Consider the following 12,735-nt stretch of genomic DNA (forward strand, 5'->3'; position numbering starts at 1 on the left):
GATTGTAATCAAAATGTTTATTTAGTGGCAGATTTCTAATATATAGAAGATGTGTGGCAGATAACTAATATATTCTTATAATAGAGTCGCGCACTCAAATAATCGGCCGATCGGCTCCATAAGAATGGGTTGTTTTCACTTTAGCAACTAAATAATTGGTTGACTAAAATTTGCATGTCAGTGCGCGCGTTAAAATTCTTACAAAGAAAGAACTATCATAACCCATGAAATTATGATGCATTAAAGGTAAATTTTAAAAATGATAAGTTTAAGTCCATTGGAAACACTACACACATTCCTCATTGTATCAGTTTCAATCATATTTTTAAATGCATGTTATAACGAAAAATAAACGGCGTCAGAGTGGCCATTAAAATGAAAATTCAGTAATGAAAACTTTTTGATAAAATTTTGAACTTTTTTTTTAGCTGAAATTACTTATAAGGAAAAAACATCCAGTATATAGAAGCCTCCCCAAACACAAAATTATGAAAATGTCTCTACGGAAATCCATTATTCTCTTTTTTTCGGTTTTAGAATAACTGAAATCAGATACATAAAATCATGTTCCTGGCTATAACTTCTAAACACGTTTCTTGTGTAGGTATGAACTTATGTAGTAGAGACTGTTGATTTATCAATACCGTACCAAGAAAACACGAAAATAAACAAAAACGAATGAATCAACCAATACAAACCAAACGAAACCAAAGCAACCAAAACACGCTGTAAGCAAAAATGCACTTGTTGACAAATTCTAATTGCCAAGTGCTTTTCAAATCATGCTATATTATACAATATTTTATCAATAAATGAAAATGCTACACTTCCGCAAGAAGTTTTTTGCGTGTCTATGTTAAGAAAAATTTCTCGAACTGGGTTCAGCTATTCTAAAGTTGAAAAACTGAAAATTATGCATTTTCCCAAAAAAAATTCGTGACTTTCTATTTGGGAAGGCTTCCAAATACTAAATAAACATCAAATATTTCTTATATAAACAATTTCAGCTAAACGAAAGTTAAACTAAAATTTTAACCCTTTATAGGTTGCTGGTCTCTAAATCGACCACTTTAATTTAACCAAGTAAAACAGTCGCGTGAAAGTGTATTATAGCCCAATTTGTTTGCTAAGCTTATTTCTATGCGCGCTTTTGCCATTTAATCAACCATATCTATATGTTGACCGAATTGGCGCGAAAAGTTAACGTAAGCGGTTGAATATTCGACCATTGAGCATTGATGACACTGTGTTCGCTGTGTGTCATATAGGTAATAATTGTCGTCTAAGCATTTTCTATGCAAATTTTGTGTGATAAAAATTTAAAAATATAGAAACAAATGTATCTGTGACATTTATCTTTTTATTTAGTGCACTAAATTTGCGGCTTGGATGATACTTTCTAAAATCGTTAATATATACTGTCTATTTTCGATCATTTCTCATAGGATGCGAGTTTCTGGAAAAACAAAATTTGATTTACTTGATATGGGCATATTTTTGAGTAGAGAGCTAGCTAACAGAGATACAGTTCATTCCATCTTTTCTATTTGCTTTGAGAGTCTCTGGTTGAAAAATCGACCACCACCCCCTCACTCCTCAACTTTTTAAAAATTGTTATTAAGAAGATATTATGCTCCCTTTGTGCTAGTTTGGTTATATGTATATATATACAGGGTGATTTTTAACCTATACGCATAAAGTTGGGAAATTATTGCTGATAACAAATAATGACTAATTTTTATTTACGGAGATAACAAACTATTTGAAATAAAAACAAAAAACGTAAATTCCATTAAATTGAATGTGCACTAAATATTTTTATTTACGGAGATAACAAACTATTTGAAATAAAAACAAAAAACGTAAATTCCCTTAAAGTGAATGTGCATTACTGATAAAGTTGATAAATTTTTGTGAAAAAAAATCACATTATTTCAGAATCTAAAAATATTTTACTAACATTTTTTTTTTCATTATTAGTCATTATTTGTCATCAGCAATAATTTCCCAAGTTTATGCGTATAGGTTAAAAATCACCCTGTATAGATATTTTTGAAGTCAATTTGATCAAACTAGAAAATAATTAGTACTGCCCTATCAAGGGTTAAGTCACAGATAACACATAAAGATTATGTGTTATCTGTGGTTAAGTGTTATTTTAATAAATTATTTTAGAAATCACCCAGGCATACAATTATCGACAATCTGTATTTCTCCGCCTACCTCATCGCCCTTTTTCGATCATTATGTAAAAAAAAGATTATAGATAGAACAAAAATAAAAATTGTGTCCCCCCACCCTTCTATAGATACACTTAACTAAGTTTACTTAAGTTGACGGAAAAAAGGCACTTGATATTTAGAGTCCCTCAGGGAATTGCTGGTGGCAGCAAAAATCCAATACAATCGTCTCTTATTGTTTGTACGTCTAAGGGAATTTAGTTTCCTTTTTCCCGGAGATGAGTCAATTGATTTTACGATACGGTAAAAGCGAATTGGCTGACACTGAGGGCACTCGAGGCGCGAACAAAGACGATATTGAAAGAGGCTTTTTGAATTTGGCGGTTTAGCGTTTAGGTTTTTTCGAGAGTCACGAGCAATACTTATTTTCTCGGTTTATTTATAATAATATGTATAATTGGACAGAGTTGCAACGGGAATTTTGAAGTATAGAATGTTTTAAACACATATACAGCGTGTCCCAAGAATAAGTGCAAGTATTTTAACTGGTAATATACACACAACCAAACTTATATGGAATCATCTATTATTTTTCATAATTTTTGAGATCTATGAAAATTTTCTGTTTATGAATAAAACTCAATCCTTACCAATGACGTTTAATGAAAAGTAATCCATATAGCAATAAAAAAAATTAATCAGTTCCCAAAATAAACAAAATGGTATTTTTTTAGTTTCTGAAACGAAATTAAGATTTAAGTTTTTAATGGCCAAAAAGCATAAACAAAAAGAAAATTGATGATTTTAATATTCCTTGTTGCCACCTCTAGCCCTTATGCAAGCTTCTATCCGCGCTGGCATGCTTCTTATTAAATTATCCACGTTGTCTTGGGGTATGTTTTCCCATTATGCTAAAGCTGTGCTACCTTCCCGTTTGGGAGGTGGGTTCAAAATTGTACCTATATAAAACACCAAATTTTAGTTCAATGTAATTACACAATAAAACACAGATTAACAAGACAGACGTTTATTCAGAGTAGGGTAGCTCATCATTTGAAACAATACAATTTAAAAATGGTTTAAATAATTATTACAATAATATAGGAAATTAAAATGACTATATTATAAATTAAATATTTGCAACAATTGATAATCCTGGTTACCCGTTAGATGACCAGTTAGTGTAACCTAGACTAAAAAAATTACCTACTCTACTAAAATTTAATATATATGAAAAACGGGGTACCCACGATATAAATGATACTTAAATTACTAAATAAATGGTCTTTACTAAAACTAATCAGAAGCAACAAAAAAAAATAGGTACAATATTTATTAAGTACGCAGGAACGAGAGGGAGCTAATAAAGAGTTTGGTACTTAGCTTTTATTCGTAAGGGTCCCAAAAAAAATCCCCTACGCCAGGATCTGCCGCACAACCAGAAGGCCCAACCACGTGGCTTCCCCTTAGCTGATCAATTGGTTTGAACAGGAACCTCGCTAGCCAGTCGTGAAAACCCTCGTGGAATCAAGTTGGTGCGTAAAAAGAAAAACCAGACCAAGGTGCCTAATTTAAAATTAATCCAATAAAATTTGTCCCACGTGATAATTAATAAACCAAAATTAACTTACCCAAACTGTGGGCGATTTCCTTGGAAATAATACAAAAGATGCAACGCTATTAGTTTCGTCTCAATCCAGCCGTAGCTGTATGATATAAATAATATCAATTAAACGTAGAAAATTATTAACCTTTCCCAAAATCAAATGAAAGGATTTTTCAATTCAATTAAAATAAATATAAGAAAATTAACTCCCCTTTAAAATATATAACCGTAACAGCTGCATCAATAAGCTGTGCGAGCTTTCCTGGATTGTTTCGACGAGCTGTAACCCTTCTTTTGAGTTAGTCCCACAAGTGTTCGATAGGGTTTAGATCTGGTAAATAGGCAGGCCAGTCCAAAACTATGACACCTTCCGTTTCAAAACATTCTCTAGTCACTCTGCTGGTACGGGAAGGTGCACTATCGTGCATGAAGTTAAAATAATCCCCAATTGCAGCTCTCCAAAGACTAACGATTGATTCTGGCACCAAATCAACATATCTCCGACCCGTTAAAATTTGTTGAAGTGGTAAGAATGAAGTTTTTTCTCCTAGTATAATACCTCCCCAGAACATTACAATTCCTCCTTTATATCTTGGTACAGATTAGGCAGCCTGAAGTCTCGCACGTCTTCCTGGAGCTCTAAGAACCCGAATTCGATGGTTATCTGATCTTAGGCCAATTCTGATCTCATCCGAAAAAAGAACATTTTGCCAATTCTCAGTTGTCCAGTTTTGATGTTGAAGGCATCAATTTAGCCGGTCAATTTTATTTTGCCGAGATAACTGTGTGATCCGTAACTCTCTCCTACTGTAAAACCCTCGTGCACGAAGCCTTTTTCTTATGGTTTCAACTGAAATGTTCACACTTGTAGCTGCCAGAAGTTGTCTTTGTAGCTCTGGATGAGAAAAATTGGGATTTATTCTAGCAATTTAGCACACAAGGCGGTCTTGTTGTTCAGTTGTGACTCTTTGAATACTTTGTCTGGGCCTATCCTTGTGTGTTCCTAATTCCAAGTACCTTGCATATGTTTTCGATACAACACCCTGGGTAACGCCTACTATCTCTGCTACGTCTCCCTGGAGCATTTTTTGTTCGGTGAGAGCAATAATTCTTCCCCTCTAAACATCTGTTAATCCAACATAAGGCATTTTTTAATTTTTTTGGATTGAATGAAAATTACCGGACAATCGTGATTTTACTACTGATCACAAAATTCAAAAGAAAATAAATTGCAGAAGTCGTTTATTCTTTATTATCATGTTTATTTACAACAAAAAGCCTTATCTTAAAGTTGTATACCAATTTGTATCCTTGCAAGAAATTTAGTCAGAAATAAAGAGCGATTCCTTATAAGTTTGGTTGTGTGTAGTTCGACCCCAGAAACACGCCCATGAGGTTTTTTTGCGAAAAAAATGTTGACATTTTCCCGAAAATATTGAAAAACTTTTGAGTGCCGCTTGTTCATTTTTCGTAAATTTGTTTATAGTGCTTCGAGAGAATGCATTGTTGCCACCTCCTACGTTATACACATTCTGTATGTCTATGTTACTGTAAATGTCCGAAATGCGGTAAAACCTAGGATAAGCGCGCTAAACCTAGGATTTGCCAGAAGCATTAACTAATTAGGTTAGCCTGGTTATTTGAAGGGTGTTAATGCATTGGTTAGCCTGGTTATTTGGAGGGTGTTAATGCATTGGTTAGCCTGGTTATTTGGGGGGTGTTAATGCATTGGTTAGGTGGTTATTTGATCGGGTTGGTTGGTTTTTACTACCACTTGCTTTTGGTAAATCCTAGGTTTTACCGCATTTCGGACATTTACAGTAACATCTATAAGTTAACATTTTTAAATTTCTACCAAAAAATACTTGAATTAATTTTAATCTCTGTAGATTTTTTAATCACTGTAGAATACTATTAAGTATAGTGCAACGTCTACTTTATTTGAAATACCTTTTTGACAGTTTAGTAAATTGAAATAATCAAACTAAATAATGAACAATTATAACAGCTTTTCAGCAGTTCAGAATCAGCCCCTTCTATTATAGGCAAATGTAAGATAAACCTGTAAAAATACTTTTATTATTCAAATAGAAATATCAATTACTTTGGTGTTTATTCACTAAAACAAGAGTGTGAGATATAAAAACAGAGGAGTTTAAATTTTCAAACAATTAATCCTTAATAATTCAGACGCGTAAGTTTAGAGCTGTCAAGAATCGCAATGAAATGAAGTATTGTTAAGTGTAGAGTTGCGGTTTTTGGTAAAGTGATAAACGACGCTCTAACCTAATTACATCGATTTGCTATCTGTTGGAGTCCCGTTGTCTAATGTTAAGTAAGTTTTTTACTTTTAATTTTAATTTTCCAAGTAGTTTATTATAAATCATTCTAGTCGATGTGTTAACACTGGGCGTCGAACAAACTGAGATTCTGGTAATTGCTTGGTATTTGCGGCTGATTATCGGTTATTGCCGGCGGCTCTGAAAATGTTATGTCATTATTTTGTTTAAAATTTCAAAGTTAATTAACTCGGTTATTATCAATAATTTATTTTACAAATAGTAAAGAGAAAATATGTTTCTTTTGGCCAGATCTACTAGTGATGTGTCGGTATTTGAGTAACGCGATTTTGGAGCGGTATTTTTTGTAACGTCGTGTCGCGCTCCACAACGAAACAGGAACCTGTTACCGAAGAACGACGATCATAATGACGACAAAATTATAAATTATTTATAATTTGCAAATAAATTATTTATAATCGCACTTGAAGTTAGCTCGAACCGTAGTAACCGCATAGCGACGTGTTTAGCTCCAGCCGTCGCGATTTTGTCGGTCGCCAACAGTAGTATCTGTAACTGGTATGTCCGTAGCGCCGCGCGATCTCGATCGGGACGTGTTCGCTCTAGCCGTCGCGCTCCTAGAGTTGTAGTTCCCTGTCGCGAACAGAAGTAACTGCTGTAACTGGGCATCGACGCTCGACCTCGGCGGCGACCTACTTCGCGCTCCAGCCGTCGCGCTCCTAGAGTTTTAGTTCCCTGTCACGAACAGAAGTAACTGCCGTAACTGATTATCGACGCTCGACCTCGACGGCCACGTACTTCGTTCCAGCAGTCGCTGGAGCGCTTCTAGGGTTTCGGTTTTGCCTGTCGCGATTTGGTCGGTTACTATTGTCGTTGGTACTCCCGTCGCGCGTCGCTAACGTTACTTTCGAAATAGCGATTTTTGGTATGTATACTAGGCATGGTATAAAATAGTGTTGTTTGAAAGATGAAACGCAAAAGCAAATAAAATAAGATAAAAATATTTTATTTGCTTTTATACATTTATATAAGTTTTACTGTTTATATCTATTTTTAAGGTTAGGTTAGACCAATAAACAATTTTTTTTGACAGTGGTTTGGACTTTGTTCTTGATTTTAACATTAAATATATTATATTGCAATACACATAAATATGAGCCGTTCATTTTATTTAAACGAAAATTGACAAAGAAAAAAAAATAACAAGGAATGTCATCGTTTTTCTAAAAATGAGATCGAGTGGCTATACACAATTATAAACTCGATATTTGGAAAATGAGTGGCGGATAAAAGTTACATTAATCTACAAATATAGATATATAAGTTAGATATATTTTTAGCGAGGACCGCAACATTTTGGAAGTCGGAACTTCGGTTACAAAATCGCGGTATTTTTCTGGAACGGTCGCTATTGTAACGCGACTCATGTGGAACCGGTATTCCCATCACTAAGATCTACCACCTCTTAAAATACTTGCACTTATTTCTGGAATTTAAAAAGGCGTTCATTATTCTGAATATATAGGGTGTCCCAGAAATAAGTGCAAATATTTTAAGGGGTGGTAGATCTCGATAAAAGAAACATATTTTCTTTATCGTTTTTCAAATAAGTCCAAAATAACGGAGTTATTTTATTTTGAAAATTTCCAAAAAAAATATTTTTTGCTAAAATTTTGAGAACCACTGGATCTTTTCTGGATTTTCTATCTTGTAAATTTAATATAATACCTATGTTGCCATATTATCAAGAAATTATGTTTTTTAACTAAAATTTTCAAAAAATTTCGAATTTTCAATTTTTTTTTTTCGAAAATAACTTCATAAGCGTGTTTCTGAGGTCGAACTATACTACCAGTTAAAATACCTGCACTTATTTTTAGCAGTTGGTCAGGAGAACGAGCGACTCAGGAAGGAGCAAAATGTATTAAAAGGCAAAGTTAAGGGTCTCGAGGATCAGGTTCATGTGCTACAACAAAAAATAGATAATGAAGAACTTCAGAAAAAAAGTTGTAATGTGGTCGTTGTTGGGTTACCAGGCAGCCCTACTGATAACTTACGAAAAGTGTTCCAGATAGAAGTGAGAGTGCTTGATACTAAGGATTGTGGAATAGACGGAGAGACGAGGAGAATCTATATAAATGAAGACTTGCCAAAAACGACAAGAGACTTATTGAAAAAGGCCAGAGAGTTGAAGAATTTTGGTTACAGGTATGTTTGGTGTAAGAATGGAAGGATATTTGCTAGAAGGGATGAGGGCGAAACTTTAGTTAAGATTAAGGATTTAGAGTGCATTAATAAATTAATGAATAATTAATATAACAATTTATGTTTTTTGCTGTGTACTTTTTATTTAAGAATGGATTCACTTAAAAAAATTAAATTTGGACACGTAAATGTTCGTTCTCTGAACCCTTGTATAGATGACATTGAGGAACTGTTAATGGAACATGAAATAGATTTTTTGGGAATAACGGAAACTTGGCTTAATCATAAAGTAGATAGTAAACTGGTGGATATTTCCACTCACAAATTTCTTAGGCAGGATCGTGGCTCTGGGCGGCGAGGAGGTGGTATTGGAGTTTTTATTAGGGATTGCTTGGAACATCGTATCGTTCAAGAGTATTGTAATAGTGACGCTGACTTAGAACAGTACTGGGTTTTGCTACAACTACCAAAAATTAAAATGATAGTTGGTATAATTTATCGGCCGCCTAAGGGTAGTGTTTCTAATGCACTTAATAATTTGGAAACATCGCTCTTTAGCATTTTACCTCAATGCGATGAAGTGATGCTTATGGGCGACATAAATATAGATATGTTGTCTGAAGGTATATACCAGAATCAGGTTAACGATATACTCAATGCCTTTCAATTAAAACAACTAGTAGTATCACCAACTAGAATAGTCGAAAAAGTAGTACGCTTATTGATATAATAGCTATGAGTAATATTAATTTGTCTGCTGGCGCACCTGTCCACGTAAATATGCATGATATTACAGATCACCAAATGATATTCCTTAATCTAGGAATAAACATAAGTAAAGAAAAAATTAAATTTCATTCTTATAGAGATTTTCGGAATTTTGATGAGACTGAGTTTAATAATGACTTGCGTAGATTAAGTTGGCAAAGAATGTTTCATACTAATGATAATGATAATAAAATTGATATTTTCACTAATTATATGATGGGTCTCTTTGAAAAACATGCTCCCTTTCGACGAGTAAGGTTGACAAAACCAAGAGCACCATGGTTTAGTACGGAACTTCGTCTTTTGAAAAAAGATCGTAACCGTGCCTTTAGTCGGTATAAAAAAGCATTAAGTCTGGAGGATTATGCAGTTTATAAGAGAGCTAAAAATAAGTTTACACAAGAAGTGCGAAGAAGTAAATATGAATATCTCGAAAATACTCGAAAAAGTCTCAGTATGCGTGAAATATGGCAAGCACTTAATAACTTAAATGTACATAAGCGCAATAATACTAAAAAAATTCCAGATAATCTTAAAGATGTGAACACAATAAATAGCCATTTTGTAGACTCTATAGAGGCTCTGAAATGTGTGACTGATCCTGTCACTGTTAACTTTTACAATAATAACACATTAGCGCACGTGAAAACATTTCAGTTTGATAGCATTAATGAAGCAGATCTGCTTGATGCCCTTGCTAGCATTAAAACCAATGCAGCAGGCTGCGATGGTATATCTCTATTAATGGTTAAATTGTGCTGTCCTTATATTGCCCCTACCTTGCTCATATTTACAAATTGCTGTTTAAATAATAGCTATTTTCCGATTAGTTGGAGGGTGCAAGTCTGCTTTTATTAGATTATACTAAGGCATTTGACACCTTGGGGCATGACCTTTTACTGGCAAAGCTTCATTATTACAGGTTTTTGGAAAATGTTGTGGAATTGGTTGGCAATTATTTGTCTAATAGATGCCAGTGTGTAGTTCTCGATGAGGCTCAGTCGGATGCTTTACCGCTTTCTAGGGGTGTACCTCAGGGTTCCATTTTGGGACCACTCTTGTTCCTTATTTACACCGCTTATTTGAAAAATAATGTTGTGGATTGCGAACTGCATCAATTTGCCGATGACACGCAAATATATGCAACTTACACTGCTGAAAATGCAGCAGCTGTTTACAATAATATTAATTCTGCTCTTGAGAAAATAAGTAAATACTCATTGAATCATGGTCTTCAGTTGAATCTTGGCAAAACTCAAATGATTTGTTTTGGTAGGGTACCCTTAGCAAAGGGATTATCTGTTAAACTGAATAACGAAATAATCCATCCATTAAAAACTGTCAAGAATTTGGGTTTGGCTCTAGATTGTGATTTGAGATTTCGAAATCATGTCAATTCGATTGTGCAGAAAAGTTATACAGCATTGAGGGGATTGTATAGGAATAAAAATATTATGAGTCAAGCATTGAAACGTAGCCTATATGACAGTTTGGTTCTTAGCCATGCCAACTATGCTGACATTGTCTATGGTCCTTGTCTTGACGTGCACTCCTCTTCCAGAATACAGAAGATTCAAAATTGGCTTGGCTTAAAGAATTGAAGTGGCTTAATATGTATGAACGCCGTAGACTGCATTTGGCTACCTTTGTACACAAACTAATTAAATTACAGACACCATTATATTTAAAATCTAAATTAAAACTGCGCCAAACTGTTCATAGCAGAGACACTCGAAATGTTAATCAGTTATATCTACCTCAATATAAGACCTCTTTATATCGACGATCATTTACGTATTCTGCGATCTCGTTATATAATTCCCTGTCAAGTGCTTAATAGCTAAGTCCCTCGGTTCATTTAGATCGGGGTTCAGAGATTTATTATTCCATAATGTGAGTTGAGTATTCTTTTTGAAACCAGCCTCTCTCTTCATCAACACCAATACATGCCTGTTGCCTTATGTTATTGCATAATGGACTTATAAGTATTAATTGTTCTCTATGTGTGCTCTATGTGTTACACTAATAGTTTTGTTAATGCTTTATATTTTTTATATTTTTTTGTATTTTTCATTGTTTTTTTTTTTGTTATTATATTTATACATTTGATATATTAATTTAAGATAAGGTAGTAGATATTGATATTATTTGTTAGGTTGTACTGTAATGGTACTCGGTTAACTAAGCAGTTATTTACTGAACTTCGCCGAGGATTATTAAAATAAAGACATATTATTATTATTATTATTTCTGAGACAACCTGTATAAGTGAAAGACAGAAAAAAAATTACTCAGACCGAGACCTTCCGAGTTATATCATAGATAAATGAAACAAGTTTAGATTGGAAAGTGCCCATAAGGACAATGTAAACACTATTTGGGGCTATTCTTGCAACGGTCGCGACCCAAAACTTTTGAAAATTTCGGAGCGGTTCGGCTTTTTCCGGAATTATATCGCCAAATATTGTTTATTCAAATTTATTATTATTTTCGTTTAATTATATAAATAAAATACAGTGTGTTGCATACAAGAAACTTTATTTTATATAAGGACGCATGTATGAAATACCTATGAAACATTGGAAACCGACGTTATGCCACGATCATGTGCCACGATCCACGATCGTTTTTGCAGTTCACAGTTCACAGCACATTTTTTTAAGTTTTTAATGCCACTTTTTCACAATTATCACCGGTTGGAGTAAATAAAACTTGAATTAAACTCACAAGATAGCAATAATTACTTTGAAAATGGACGTTATAAACATTTTTCGGAATTTCTTTTATGAGAGCGGTTTAGATTTTGAAAGATTATTATGATTTTTGAAGATTCTGACTTTGACAAGAGAAAATTATTTCTGTTTTTGTTTGCCGTTGTCCTTAGCGACCGCTATAGCAGCGCCAGATCGCGTATAACGGTCGCGACCCAAAATAATTTCACGACCCAACATTTTTACGGGCTTTCCAATCTAAACTTGTTGCATTTATCTATGAGTTATATTTCGTCTGTTTTTAACTTATTTCTGGGATACCCTGTATAGGGAGATTATTCTCTCTGGGAGTAAATTCTCTTAATACAGTAAATCAAAGATATATTTGTTTTTCCTAGGAAACATGCTTCGGTACATCAATTGATAATAAATTGTGCCATTTTTGATATAACAATTGCTACCGTGTCGCAAATTTGATAAAGAATGTCAATTTTGTGCAATGTGCAGTTAAGCAAATTTTTCCTGGTATTTTTAGTAAATCAATCTCAAAAAAGTATCTAGAAACTTATTGAAAGCATAATACTGTCGTACAAAATTATCCCAAGTAAACTTATTTGTTTTAGGTGCTCATTCTCATTTCCTTAACGTGGATATCAGTCGACTTAGTTAATAGTAATCAACGGCATCATGGTAATCAATCGACGCTATTTATTTCAGTTTAAAAATGAGAAGAAAAAGAAAGGCAAATATAGATTCTAAAATAGACATGGACCATTGTATACCGTTTATCTTCATTATTTACCTCACCTCATCAATCAGTGAGAAAATGTCAAATAGGTAATATGTAAAAAGCCATCCTTTTTGTTTTAAAAAGCCATCCTATGTGCAGAACTTATTACATTATAGATATTTTTCAAAAACCTGTCCATTTGGTAATTATCACTTAATACTCTAAACGATTGAGA

The sequence above is a fragment of the Sitophilus oryzae genome, unplaced genomic scaffold (genome assembly GCF_002938485.1).
Source record: "Sitophilus oryzae breed Bouriz unplaced genomic scaffold, Soryzae_2.0 scaffold_845_pilon_pilon, whole genome shotgun sequence".
Taxonomy (NCBI): Eukaryota; Metazoa; Arthropoda; class Insecta; order Coleoptera; family Curculionidae; genus Sitophilus; species Sitophilus oryzae.